Raw genomic sequence first — 12,864 nt, forward strand, 5'->3', positions numbered from 1 at the left:
TGCTGTGATGATGGGTCCCTGCAGCCTCAACCTCCCAGGCTCAAGCAATCCTCCCTCCTCAGCCTCCCAAGTAGCTGGGACCACAGGCACATGCCACCACACTCGGCTAATCTAAAAAAAATTTTTTTGTAGAGTTGGGGTCTCTCCATGTTGCCCAGGCTGGTTTCAAACTCCTGAGCTCAAGCAATCCTCCAGCCTCAGCCTGGAGGCTGGAATTACTGGTGTGAACCACTGCGCCCCGCTGTAGGGCTTTTACATCCCCATTTAACAAATGGCAAAACAGAGTCCTAGGCAGGTCCAAGAGAAAAGAGGTCTCAGTTAGCACTCAAGGAGGCGGCCACACTCACGGCTCCAGCTGGACCATCAGTAAGGAGGACCGAAGGACTCCCACCCCGCTGCGGAGCAGCCCTTTCCGCCCCGCTCCCAGAGCACTGCGGCCTCCTCCTCACTTGCTTCCTGCAGGTGAGAGGTGGTGGACAGGACCTGTGAGGGTCTGGGCCAGCCTCCTGGCCTCATAGGTAAGGAATGGGGTTTTGTGTGGTGTGTGCGTCTCAGCCTTCACGGAGCATTCCTAGCAGTTCTCTACTTCGCCACATGCAGTGAGGTCCACTTATTTTCTCCTGATCTGGGCGATTTCCTTCCCTTCCCTTACTCAGCCCTCCCTCTTCCTTGGGGAGCCAAGGTCTCCAGGGAAAGCTATTTATTTCGTGGCCAGAGAGGCCGCAGCCCTAGCAATCCCAGGAACCCCCACATCTGCGCAGGCCAGCCAGGCTGGAGAAGCTGGAATTTCACAGCCTGGAGGTGATCAGGCCCAGTCAGGCGGCTTCACTCTTTTCTCTGCAGTCCCTGCCCTGGATGCAGGGACCAAGTAACCCCCTGCGTGGGGACTGTATTAATTCCCTAGGGCTGCCATACAGGGTATTACAAATGGAGTGGCTTGAAACAACAGCAGTTTATTCTTGGACAGTTCTGGAGACCAGAAGTCAGAAGTGGAGGTGCCAGTCAGGCCTGCTTCCTCGGAGATGCTGGGTAGAGCTCTTCCTTGCCTCCTCCCGGCTTCTGGCGTGGCCTTGCTCCTTGGTGCTTTTGGCTTACAGACATTTGCTCCAGTCTCTGCCTCCATCTTCCCATGATATTCTTTCTGTGTTTGTGTCTGTCTCCTTTCCTCTTCTTACAGGGACACCAGTGATATTGGATAAGGGCCCACCCTAATGACCTCATCTTGAGCTCATTATATCTGCAAAGACCCTGTTTCCAGATAAGGTCCCATTCACAGGTACCAGAGGTTAGGGTTTCAACGTATCTTTTTAGGTAACCCATTCAATCCAAAGCAGGGACCTTGTCTCTTGGCGAACATGCACAGTGAAGACCACCCTTGAATACCAGAGTTCGTCTCTTAAGTGGGCTATAATATGAAAAATATGGGAAGGCATTTATGTGCGAAAGCCAGAATAGGGAGAAGCCACCTGGATTTGAACCCCAACTTCTTGACCTACAGTCCAGTGCCCTAAGCTGTGGCCCCAACACATCAGCAGTTCTTATGGGTCCTTTTCTCCAGTGGGGTCACACTCAGGGCCCATGTTGACTATTAATTCTGCAAGGAGGTCCTGCTGTACTGTAGGCCTTGGGCCTCGATGCCTCTCTAAGATCCTCCCCCATCGTCTCACCCAACGCTGTGCAATGACCATCCTTGAACTTTCTTGTCAAGGCTGCACCTGAATCCATTGCTCTTGCTGCCATTTTCACATGGAATTCCTTCCCACCTGCCTTGTTTAAGTAAGCCCTTCAGAACGCAAAGCCCATTTTGAATAGGGAACATGCCATTACCCTAGTTTTGGTCAGGTGTGTAATTTACACCCTCTCCTCTGTATTCCAAGAGCTGTTATCATGAATTGCCATGACAGGCATTTCCACTAAACTTTTAGCTCCTGAGGCTGGGAATTGTGTGGTTGTTAGAGTCTGGGACACAGGAGGCACCTATTAGTGCTCATTGAATTACTGCATGAAACTCATCAAGGAATCTGGCTGTGCAGGGCTTCCCATGGCTCTGTTTAGCAGAGGCAGTAGGTTGCTAGTCTTTCTTAATATGTTCCACTCTACTGAGAATACTGAGAGGCCCCTAGGGCTGCAGTGATGGTCCCCCATGGCCATGTCTCCTGACTTCTTTTAGAGAATCACTTTTCTCCTCATACTATAGACATATATTCTGAGTGGAAGCAGATATATTCTTAGAAGACCTTACTCCTGAAATGGTTATACCCCTTACATATCTTAATCCTTGGTGGCAGTGGCTGCTCATGGATAGGCACAGAACCCAAGCCAAACCAACCAGAGTCCTTCTCTAGAATTTTTTAGACTCAAGTCTTTTTCTCTCTGGCAATCAAAGTGTGGAGCTATGAACCTACAAATGTTGGAGGCAGGGTCTCAGCTGCGTGGAGAGTTGGGTTTGAGACATTAAAGCTAACTTAAGAGGGAACCAAAGAATAAAGCTACAGGGAGAGAGTCCTGAGAACATTTGAGTTCCTGGAAGTCAGCTTCTTGTCTGATATTTACATTATATTTTATTTTCTATCAGCTGAAATTTAATCTCTGCCACTTACCATCATGTTAATACAACACGATTCCAAAGCTGAAATAATATTAATAGGAAACATAATGGCAGCAGGGGGTATAGCTCAGTGGTAGAGCATTTGACTGCAGATCAAGAGGTCCCTGGTTCAAATCCAGGTGCCCCCTAGTTTTCTTCACTTCTAGAATGCATCTTTTGGGAGACAGTATTTGAGACAAAAAAGGAGATGAAGGAGAAACAATGAAAGAAGCTTAAGAAGAGGGAGAAATGGATGCTGGGTAAAAAGAATCAACAACTGTCCACCAGAGGGAGTGATATGGTCAGGCTGAAATCTGAAAAAAAATATCTAGTTTGGCCCAGCAATGTCTGAGTTGGAGGAAAAGACAGGAAGAGATGCTAGACCACTGCAATAATGATGTGCTGAGCAGAGCTGGACTGAGTATTGTTCCTTCTCAACAATTAGCCTCACTGAAGGTCTAGTCCCAAAGCCCTTGCAATCTCTTGATATGGTTTGGTTCTGTGTTGTCACCCAAATCTCTTATTGAATTGTAATCCCCAGTGTTGGGGTAGGGATCTAGTGGGGGGTGATTATGGGGCAGATTTTTCCCTTGCTGTTCTTGTGATAGCGAGTGAGTTCTCATGAGATCTGGTTGTTTGAGAGTGTGTAGCACTTCCCCCTTTACTCTCTTTCTTTCCTGCCGGCCATGTGAATATGTGCTTGCTTCTCACACCCCTTCTGCCATGATTGTATGTTTCCTGAGGCCTTCCCAGAAGAAGCCTGTACATCCCACAGAACTGTGAGCCAATTACACCTATTTTCTTTATAAATTACCCAGTCTCAGGTATGTCTTTATAGCAGTGTGAGAACAAACAAATACACTTCTCTTTCCCTTCCCCCATGCTGTGGACAAAGATATCAACAAGAAAATTTTTCTTTGCTGGTCTGCACATAAGCTCAAGCTCAAAAGAGCTGTTGGCCTGGCGTGCAGAGACCTCTCCTGGAGGCCTGAGACTAGGATGATGATCATGTTGTCCCTTGGGTACTCTGTATATATCTGCAGTGGGAACAGTTCTCTGGCCCATGAGCTCCTTGACTGCCAAAACAAAGTCTTCATCAGCTAGGGGTTCACAGAACATGACACAGATTGGAACAGGCAGGAGCTCAATAAATGTTTGTTGAATACACGAACTAGTGATGACCTTTTTAAAAATTTTTAAATTTTAAACTCAAGGGGTACATGTACAGATTTGTTACATGGGTATATTGAGTAATGCTGATGTTTGGGCTTCTAATGATCCCATTGCCAAACAGGTAGTTTATTAACCCTTCTCCCCCTCCCTCCCTCTCCCCTTTTGGACTCCCCAATGCTTATTGTTCCCATCTCTCTGTCCATGTGTATCTAATGTTTAGCTCCCACTTATAAGTGAGAACATGTGGTATTTGGTTTTTTGTTTCTGCGTTAACTCACTTAGGATAATGGCCTCCAGCTGCATCCATGTTGCTGCAAATGATGTGATTTCATTCTTTTTTTTGTGACTCTATAGTATTCCATGGTATATAGGTACCACATTTTTTTTTGACAAGGCCTTGCTTTGTCACCCAGGCTGGAGTGCGGTGGTACAATCATGGCAATCATGGGTCTCTGCAGCCTCAACCTCCTGGGCTCAAGCAATCCTCCCACTTCAGGCTTCTGAGTAGCTGGGACTACAGGCATGCACCACCATGCCTGGCTATTTTAAAAAATTTTTTTGTAGAGATGGGGGTATCACTATGTTGACCAGGCTGGTCTCAAGCTCCTGGACTCAAGAGATCCTCCTGCCTTGGCCACCCAAAGTGTGGGATTATAAGCATGAGCCACCATGCCTGGCCCCATATTCTCTTTATCCTATCACTGGTGATGGGCACCTGGGTTGATTCCATGTCTTTTTTTTTTTTTTTTTTTTTTTTTTTTGAGACAGAGTCTTGCTCTGTCCCCTAGGCTGGAGTGCAGTGGCACGATCTTGGCTTACTGCAACCTCTCCCTCCCAGGTTCAAGCAATTCTCCCGCCTCAGCCTCCCAAGTAGCTGGGATTACAGGCACCTGCCATCATCCCGGCTAAGTATTGTATTTTTAGTAGAGACAGGGTTTCATCGTGTTGGCCAGGCTGGCCTTTGACTCTTGACCTCAGGTGATCTGCCTGCCTTGGCCTCCCAAAGTGCTGGGATTACAGGCATAAACCACTGCACCCGGCCTTCCATGTCTTTGCTATTGTGAATAGCGCTGTGATAAACATACAAGTGAAGGTGTCTTTTTGGCAGAACGATTTATTTTCCTTTGGGTATATACCCAGTAGTGGGATTGCTGGGTTGAATGGTAATTCTCTTTGTAGTTCTTTGAGAAATCTCCAAATTGCTTTCTACAGGGGCTGAACTAATTTACCTTCCCACCAATAGTGTATAAGCATTCCTTTTTCTTTGCAACCTTGTCAACATCTGTTATTTAAAAATTTTTTAATAATAGCTATTCAGATTGGTGTGAGATGGTATCTCATTGTAGTTTTTATTTGCATCTCTCTGATGATTAATAATGTTGAGCATTTAAAAAACATGTTTGTTGGCTACTTGTATGTCTTCTTTTGAGAAGTGTCTGATCATGTCCTTTGCCAACTTTTTAATGCAGTTATTTGTCTTTTTCTTATTGATTTCTGTTTCTCATAGATTCTGGATATTAGACCCTTGTTGGATGCATAGTTTGCAAATATTTTACCCCGTTTGGTAGCGTGTCTACTCTGTTAATAGTTTTTTTTTGTTTTTGTTTTTGGTTTTTGCTGTGCAGAAACTCTTTAGTTTAATTAGGTCCCACTAGTCAATTTTTTGTTTTTGTTGCATTTGCTTTTGAGGACTTAGTCATAAACTCTCTGCCTAGGTCAATGTCTAGAAGAGTATTTCCTAGGTTTTCTTCTAGAATAAGACATTTAAGTCTTTAATCCATCTTGAGTTAATTTGTGTTTATGGCGAGAGGTAGGGGTCCAGTTTCATTCTTCTGCATGTGGTTAGCCAGTTTTCCCAGCACCACTTACTGAATAGGCTATCCTTTCCCCATTAAAAAAAAAACTATTTTGCTGAAGATCAATTGGTTATACATGTGGCTTTATTTCAGTGGTCTCTATTCTGTTCCATTGGGCTATGTGTCTATTTTTGTACCAGTACTGTGCCATTTTAGTTACTGTAGCCTATACCATAGTTTCAAGTTGGGTAATGTGATGCCTCCACCTTTGCTCTTTTTACTTAGGATTGCTTTGGCTACTTGGGCACTTCTATGGTTCCATATGAATTAAGTTAAATTTATTTATTTATTATTTATTTTTAAGACAGGGTGTTGCTCTGTCACCTAGGCTGGAGGGCAGTGGCAAAATTTTGGCTCACTGCAACCTCCACCTCTTGGGCTCAAGTGATCCCTGCACCTCAGCCTCCTGAGTAGCTGGGACTACGGGTGCACACAACCATGTCCAGCTAATTTTTGTAGTTTTTGTAGAGATGCGGTTTCACCATGTTGCCCTGGCTGGCCTGACACTCCTGGGCTCAAGCAATCCACCCACCTCAGCCTCCCAAAGTGCTGGGATTATAAGCATGAGCCACAACACCTGGCCCCATATAAATTTTAGAATAGTTTTTTCTAATTCTGTGAAAAATGATGTTGGTAATTTGATAGGAATAGCATTAAATCTGTAGATTGCTTTGGGCAGTATGGCCATTTTAATGATATTGATTCTTCCAATCCATGAAGATGGAATATTTTTTCCATTTGTTTGTGTCATCTGATTTCTTTTAACAGTATTTTGTAGTTCTCTTTGTAGAGATCTTTCAACTCCTTGGCTAGATGTATTTTTGCATGTGTGGCTATTATAAATGGGATTGTATTCCTGATTTGGCTCTTAGCTGGAATGTTGTTGGTGTATAGAAATGCTACTGATTTTTGCATGTTGATTTTGTGTCCTGAAACTTTACTGAAGTAGTTTATCAGGTCTAGGAGTCTTTTGCTAGAATCTTTAGGGTTTTCCAGTTATAGAATCATATTGTCAGTGAAGAGAAATAATGTGACTTCCTCTTTTCCTATTTGGTTGCCTTTTCTTGCGTGATTGCTCTGGCTAGGACTTCCAGTATTATGTTAAATAGGAGTGGTGATAATGAACATCCTTGTCTTGCTCCAGTTCTTACGGGGAATGCTTCCAACTTTTGCCCATTCAGTATAACATTGACGTGGGTTTGTCAGAGATGACTTTTATTATTTTGAGGTATGTTCCTTTGATACCTAGTTTATTGAAGGTTTTTGTCATGAAGGGATGTTGGATTATACTAAATGCCTTTTTCTGCATCTATTGAGATGATCATATGGCTTTTGTTTTTAATTCTGTTTATGTGTTGAGTCACATTTATCGATTGCATATGTTGAACCATTCTTTCACCCCATGAATAAAGCCCTCTTGATTGTGGTGAATTAGCTTTTTGATGTGTTGCTGAATTCAGTACGATATTATTTTGTTGAGGATTTTTGTGTCTATGTTCATCAGGAATAATATTGGTCTATAGTTTTATTTTTTTGTTGTATCTTTGCCAGATTTTGGTATCAGGGTGATACTGTTTTCATAGAATGAGTTAGGGAGGTGTTCCTCCTCCTGAATTTTTGGGAATTGTTTCATTGGGATTGGTACTAGCTCTTCTTTGTACATCTAGTGGAATTTGGCTGTGAATCCATCTGGTCCAGGGGATTTTTTTGGGTAGGTTTTTAATTACTTATTTAATTTGATTACTTGATATTGGCCTGTTCAGGAATTCTGTTTCTTCCTGGTTCACTCTTGGGATGTTGTGTGTTTCCAGGAACTTATCCATTTCCTCTAGATTTTCTAGTTTGTGTGCAAAAAGATGCTCATAGTAGGCTCTAAGAACCTTTTGTATTTCTGTAAGATCAGTTGTGATGTCTCCTTTGTCATTTCTGGTTGTACTTATTTGGATCTTCTCTTTTTTCTTTTTTTTTTTCTTTTTTGAAACGGAGTCTTGCTTTGACACCCAGGCTGGAGTGCAGTGGCGCAGTCTGGGCTCACTGCAAGCTCCGCCTCCCGCGTTCACGCCATTCTCCTGCCTCAGCCTCTCCGAGTAGCTGGGACTACAAGCGCCCGCCACCACGCCCGGCTAATTTTTTTGTATTTTTATTAGAGACAGGGTTTCACCGTGGTCTCGATCTCCTGACCTCGTGATCTGCCCGCCTCGGCCTCCCAAAGTGCTGGGATTACAAGCGTGAGCCACTGCGTCCGGCCTTTCTTTTGTTACTTTAGCTAGCAGTCTATCAATCTTGTTTATCCTTTCAAATTACCAATTTTTGGTTTTCTTTTTTCTTTTTATGGTTTTTTGGGGTCTCAATTTCATTTAGTTTTGCTCTGATTTTGGTTATCTTTTCTTCTGCTAGCTTTGGGTGTAGTTTGTTCTTGTTTTTCTAGTTCCTTTAGGCGCAAGGTTAAGTTTTTAATGTAAGATCTTTCTATCTTCTTTATATAGGCATTTAATACTGCTTTTGCTGCATCCCAGAAGTTTTGGTGTGGTGTGTCTCTACTTTCTTTGTTTCAGATAATTTTTAAATTTCTGCCTTAATTTTGTTGTTTACAAAAAAGTCATTCAGGAGCAAGTTGTTTAGTTTTTGTGTATTCGTGTGGTTTTGAGAGTTCCTCTGGATATTTATTTCTATTTTTATTCCACTGTGGTCTGAGAAGATGCTTGGTATAATTTTGAGGTTTTAGAATTTTGTGAGACTTGCTCTGTGACCAAGCACCTGGTCAATCTTAGAGTATGTCCCATGTGCAGAAGAGAAGAATGTACATTCTGTGGTAATTTGGGTGGAGTGTTCTGCAGACATCTATTAGATCTAATTGGTCAAGTATCAAATTGAAGTCTGGAATTTCTCTGTTAGTTTTCTACCTCCCTGACCTAATTCTGTCAGTGGGGTGTTGAAGTCACCACAATTATTACATGGTTGTCAAAATCTTTTCTTAGGTCTAGAAGTAATTGTTTTATAAATCTGGGTGCTCCAATGTTGGGGGAATATATACTTAGGATAATTAAGACTTTTTTTTTTTTTTTTTCTGAGATGGAGTCTCACTCTGTTGCCCAGGCTGGAGTGTGGTAGCATGATCTTGGCTCACTGCAACCTCCACCTCCTGGGTTCAAGTAATTCTCCTGCCTCAGCCTTCTGAGTAGGTGGGATTACAGACATGCATCACCATACCTGGCTAATTTTTGTATTTTTTAGTAGAGATGGGGTTTCACCATGTTGGCCAGGCTGGTCTCGACTCCTGGCCTCAAGCAATCCACCTACCTCAGCCTCCCAAAGTGCTGGGATTATAGGCGTGAGGCACCGTGCCTGGGCCAGGATGGTTAAGCCTTCTTGTTGAATTGAATCCTTTATCATTATATAATGTCCTTCTTTACTCTTGTTAGTTTAAAATCAATTTTATCTGATAGAAGAATAGTGACTTCTGTTCTTTTTTTGTTTTCCATTTACATCATAGATCTTTCTCGGTCCCTTTGCTTTAAGGCTGTGGGTGTCATTACGTGTGAGATGGGTATCTTAAAGACAGCAGAGGAAGGGTCTTGTTTTTTTTAAAATCTGATTTGCTACTCTATGCCTTTTAAGTAGAGTGTTTAGGCAGTTTACTTTCAAGATTAATGTTGATATGTGAGGTTTTGTTCCTGTCATAGCATTGCCATTTAGTTGCTTTGTAGTTTCAATTGTGTAGTTGCTTTATACAGTCTGTGGGCTATGTGCTTGCATGTGCCTTTGTGGAGGCAAATTTCATTCTTTTGTTTCCATGTTTAGAACTCTGTTAAGCATCTCTTGTAGGGTCAGTCTGGTGGTGACAAATTCCCTTAGCAATTGCTTATCTGAGAAAGACTTTATTTCTCTTTCGTTTACACAGCTTACTTTGGTGGGATATAAAATTCTTAGCTGGCATTCTTTTTCTTTAAGAATGCTAAAAATGGGCCCCCAGTCTCTTCTGGCTTGTAAGGTTTATGCTGAGAAGTCCACTGTTAGTCTGATGGGTTTTCCTTTAGAAGTAATATAACCCTTTTCTCTAGTTGCCATTAAGATTTTTTTTTTCTTTCACTTTGACCTTGGATAGTCTGGTGACTATGTGCTTGGGGATGATTGTCTTGTGTAGTATCTCGCAAGAGTTCTCTAGATTTCTTATATCTGCCTGTCAATCTCTCTAGCAAGATTGGGGAAGTTTTCCTGAATTATACCCTCAAATATGTTTTCCACATTGCTTACTTTTTCTTCTTTTCTCTCAAGAATGCCAGTAAGTCATAGATTTGGTTGCTTTACACAATCCCATATTTCTTGAAGGCTTTGTTCATTTAAAAAGAATACTTAAAAAATATGTGTGGATTCAGAGAAGGACTGTGTGGTAGATAGAGCTCCCTCTCCCCTCTCCCCTCTCCCCTCTCCCCTCCCCCCTCTCCCCTCTCCCCTCTCCCCTCTCCCCTCTCCCCTCTTTCCACGGTCTCCCTCTGATGCCGAGCCGAAGCTGGACGGTACTGCTGCCATCTCAGCTCACTGCAACCTCCCTGCCCGATTCTCCTGCCTCAGCCTGCCGAGTGCCTGCGATTGCAGGCGTGCGCCGCCACGCCTGACTGGTTTTCGTATTTTTTTGGTGGAGACGGGGTTTCGATGTGTCGGCTGGGCTGGTCTCCAGCTCCTAACCGCGAGTGATCTGCCAGCCTCGGCCTCCCGAGGTGCCGGGATTGCAGACGGAGTCTCGTTAACTCAGTGCTCAATGGCGCCCAGGCTGGAGTGCAGTGGCGTGATCTCGGCTCGCTACAACCACCTCCCAGCCGCCTGCCTTGGCCTCCCTAAGTGCCGAGATTGCAGCCTCTGCCTGGCAGCCACCCCGTCTGGGAAGTGAGGAGCGTCTCCGCCTGACTGCCCATCGTCTGGGATGTGAGGAGCCCCTCTGCCTGGCTGCCCAGTCTGGAAAGTGAGGAGCGTCTCTGCCCGGCCGCCATCCCATCTAGGAAGTGAGGAGCGCCTCTTCCCGGCCGCCATCACATCTGGGAAGTGAGGAGCGTCTCTGCCCGGCCGCCCATCGTCTGAGATGTGGGGAGCACCTCTGCCCTGCCGCCCCGTCCGGGATGTGAGGAGTGTCTCTGCCCGGCCGCCCTGTCTGAGAAGTGAGGAGACCCTCTGCCTGGCAACCGCCCCATCTGAGAAGTGAGGAGCCCCTCCGCCCGGCAGCCACCCCGTCTGAGAAGTGAGGAGCGTCCTCCCTCCTCGTCTGGGAGGGAGGTGGGGGGGTCAGCCCCCCGCCTGGCCAGCCGCCCCGTCCGGGAGGTGAGGGGCACCTCTGCCCGGCCGCCCCTACCGGGAAGTGAGGAGCCCCTCTGCCCGGCCAGCCGCCTCGTCCGGGAGGGAGGTGGGGGGGTCAGCCCCCCGCCTGGCCAGCCGCCCCGTCCGGGAGGCGAGGGGTGCCTCTGCCCGGCCGCCCCTACTGGGAAGTGAGGAGCCCCTCTGCCCGGCCAGCCGCCCCGTCCGGGAGGGAGGTGGGGGGGTCAGCCCCCCTCCCGGCCAGCCGCCCCATCCGGGAGGGAGGTGGGGGGGGGTCAGCCCCCCGCCCGGCCAGCCGCCCCGTCCGGGAGGGAGGTGGGGGGGATCAGCCCCCCGCCTGGCCAGCCGCCCCGTCCGGGAGGGAGGTGGGGGGATCAGCCCCCTGCCCGGCCAGCCGCCCTGTCCAGGAGGTGGGGGGGGCGCCTCTGCCCGGCCGCCCCTACTGGGAAGTGAGGAGCCCCTCTGCCCGGCCAGCCGCTCTGTCTGGGAGGGAGGTGGGGGGGTCAGCCCCCCGCCCGGCCAGCCGCCCCGTCCGGGAGGGAGGTGGGGGGGTCAGCCCCCCGCCCGGCCAGCCGCCCCGTCCGGGAGGGAGGTGGGGGGTCAGCCCCCCGCCCGGCCAGCCGCCCCGTCCGGGAGGGAGGTGGGGGGGTCAGCCCCCCGCCCGGCCAGCCGCCCCGTCCGGGAGGGAGGTGGGGGGATCAGCCCCCCGCCCAGCCAGCCGCCCTGTCCGGGAGGTGAGGGGCGCCTCTGCCTGGCCGCCCCTACCGGGAAGTGAGGAGCCCCTCTGCCCGGCCAGCCGCCCCGTCCGGGAGGGAGGTGGGGGGGTCAGCCCCCCTCCCGGCCAGCCGCCCCATCCGGGAGGGAGGTGGGGGGGGGTCAGCCCCCCGCCCGGCCAGCCGCCCCGTCCGGGAGGGAGGTGGGGGGGATCAGCCCCCCGCCTGGCCAGCCGCCCCGTCCGGGAGGGAGGTGGGGGGATCAGCCCCCTGCCCGGCCAGCCGCCCTGTCCAGGAGGTGGGGGGGGCGCCTCTGCCCGGCCGCCCCTACTGGGAAGTGAGGAGCCCCTCTGCCCGGCCAGCCGCTCTGTCTGGGAGGGAGGTGGGGGGGTCAGCCCCCCGCCCGGCCAGCCGCCCCGTCCGGGAGGGAGGTGGGGGGGTCAGCCCCCCGCCCGGCCAGCCGCCCCGTCCGGGAGGGAGGTGGGGGGGTCAGCCCCCCGCCCGGCCAGCCGCCCCGTCCGGGAGGGAGGTGGGGGGTCAGCCCCCCGCCCGGCCAGCCGCCCCGTCCGGGAGGGAGGTGGGGGGGTCAGCCCCCCGCCCGGCCAGCCGCCCCGTCCGGGAGGGAGGTGGGGGGATCAGCCCCCCGCCCAGCCAGCCGCCCTGTCCGGGAGGTGAGGGGCGCCTCTGCCCGGCCGCCCCTACCGGGAAGTGAGGAGCCCCTCTGCCCGGCCAGCCGCCCCCTCCGGGAGGGAGGTGGGGGGGTCAGCCCCCCGCCGGGCCAGCCGCCCCGTCGGGGAAGTGAGGGGCGCCTCTGCCCGGCCGCCCCTACTGGGAAGTGAGGAGCCCCTCTGCCCGGCCAGCCGCCCTGTACGGGAGGGAGGTGGGGGGTCAGCCCCCCGCCCGGCCAGCCGCCCTGTCCAGGAGGTGGGGGGGGCGCCTCTGCCCGGCCGCCCCTACTGGGAAGTGAGGAGCCCCTCTGCCCGGCCAGCCGCTCTGTCTGGGAGGGAGGTGGGGGGGTCAGCCCCCCGCCCGGCCAGCCGCCCCGTCCGGGAGGGAGGTGGGGGGGTCAGCCCCCCGCCCGGCCAGCCGCCCCGTCCGGGAGGGAGGTGGGGGGGTCAGCCCCCCGCCCGGCCAGCCGCCCCGTCCGGGAGGGAGGTGGGGGGTCAGCCCCCCGCCCGGCCAGCCGCCCCGTCCGGGAGGGAGGTGGGGGGGTCAGCCCCCCGCCCGG

The 12,864-nt window shown here is 50.1% G+C and overlaps 1 non-coding gene across 1 annotated transcript; it reads left to right on the forward strand.

Moving 5' to 3' along the window:
* Positions 1 to 2,664: 2,664 nt before the first annotated feature.
* On the forward strand, positions 2,665 to 2,736 carry TRNAC-GCA (transfer RNA cysteine (anticodon GCA)). The gene has a single exon. It is a non-coding gene; the product is annotated as a tRNA-Cys (tRNA).
* The last annotated feature ends 10,128 nt before the right edge of the window (positions 2,737 to 12,864 follow it).

This window comes from Pan troglodytes, chromosome 6 (assembly GCF_028858775.2).
Source record: "Pan troglodytes isolate AG18354 chromosome 6, NHGRI_mPanTro3-v2.0_pri, whole genome shotgun sequence".
NCBI classification, from domain to species: Eukaryota; Metazoa; Chordata; class Mammalia; order Primates; family Hominidae; genus Pan; species Pan troglodytes.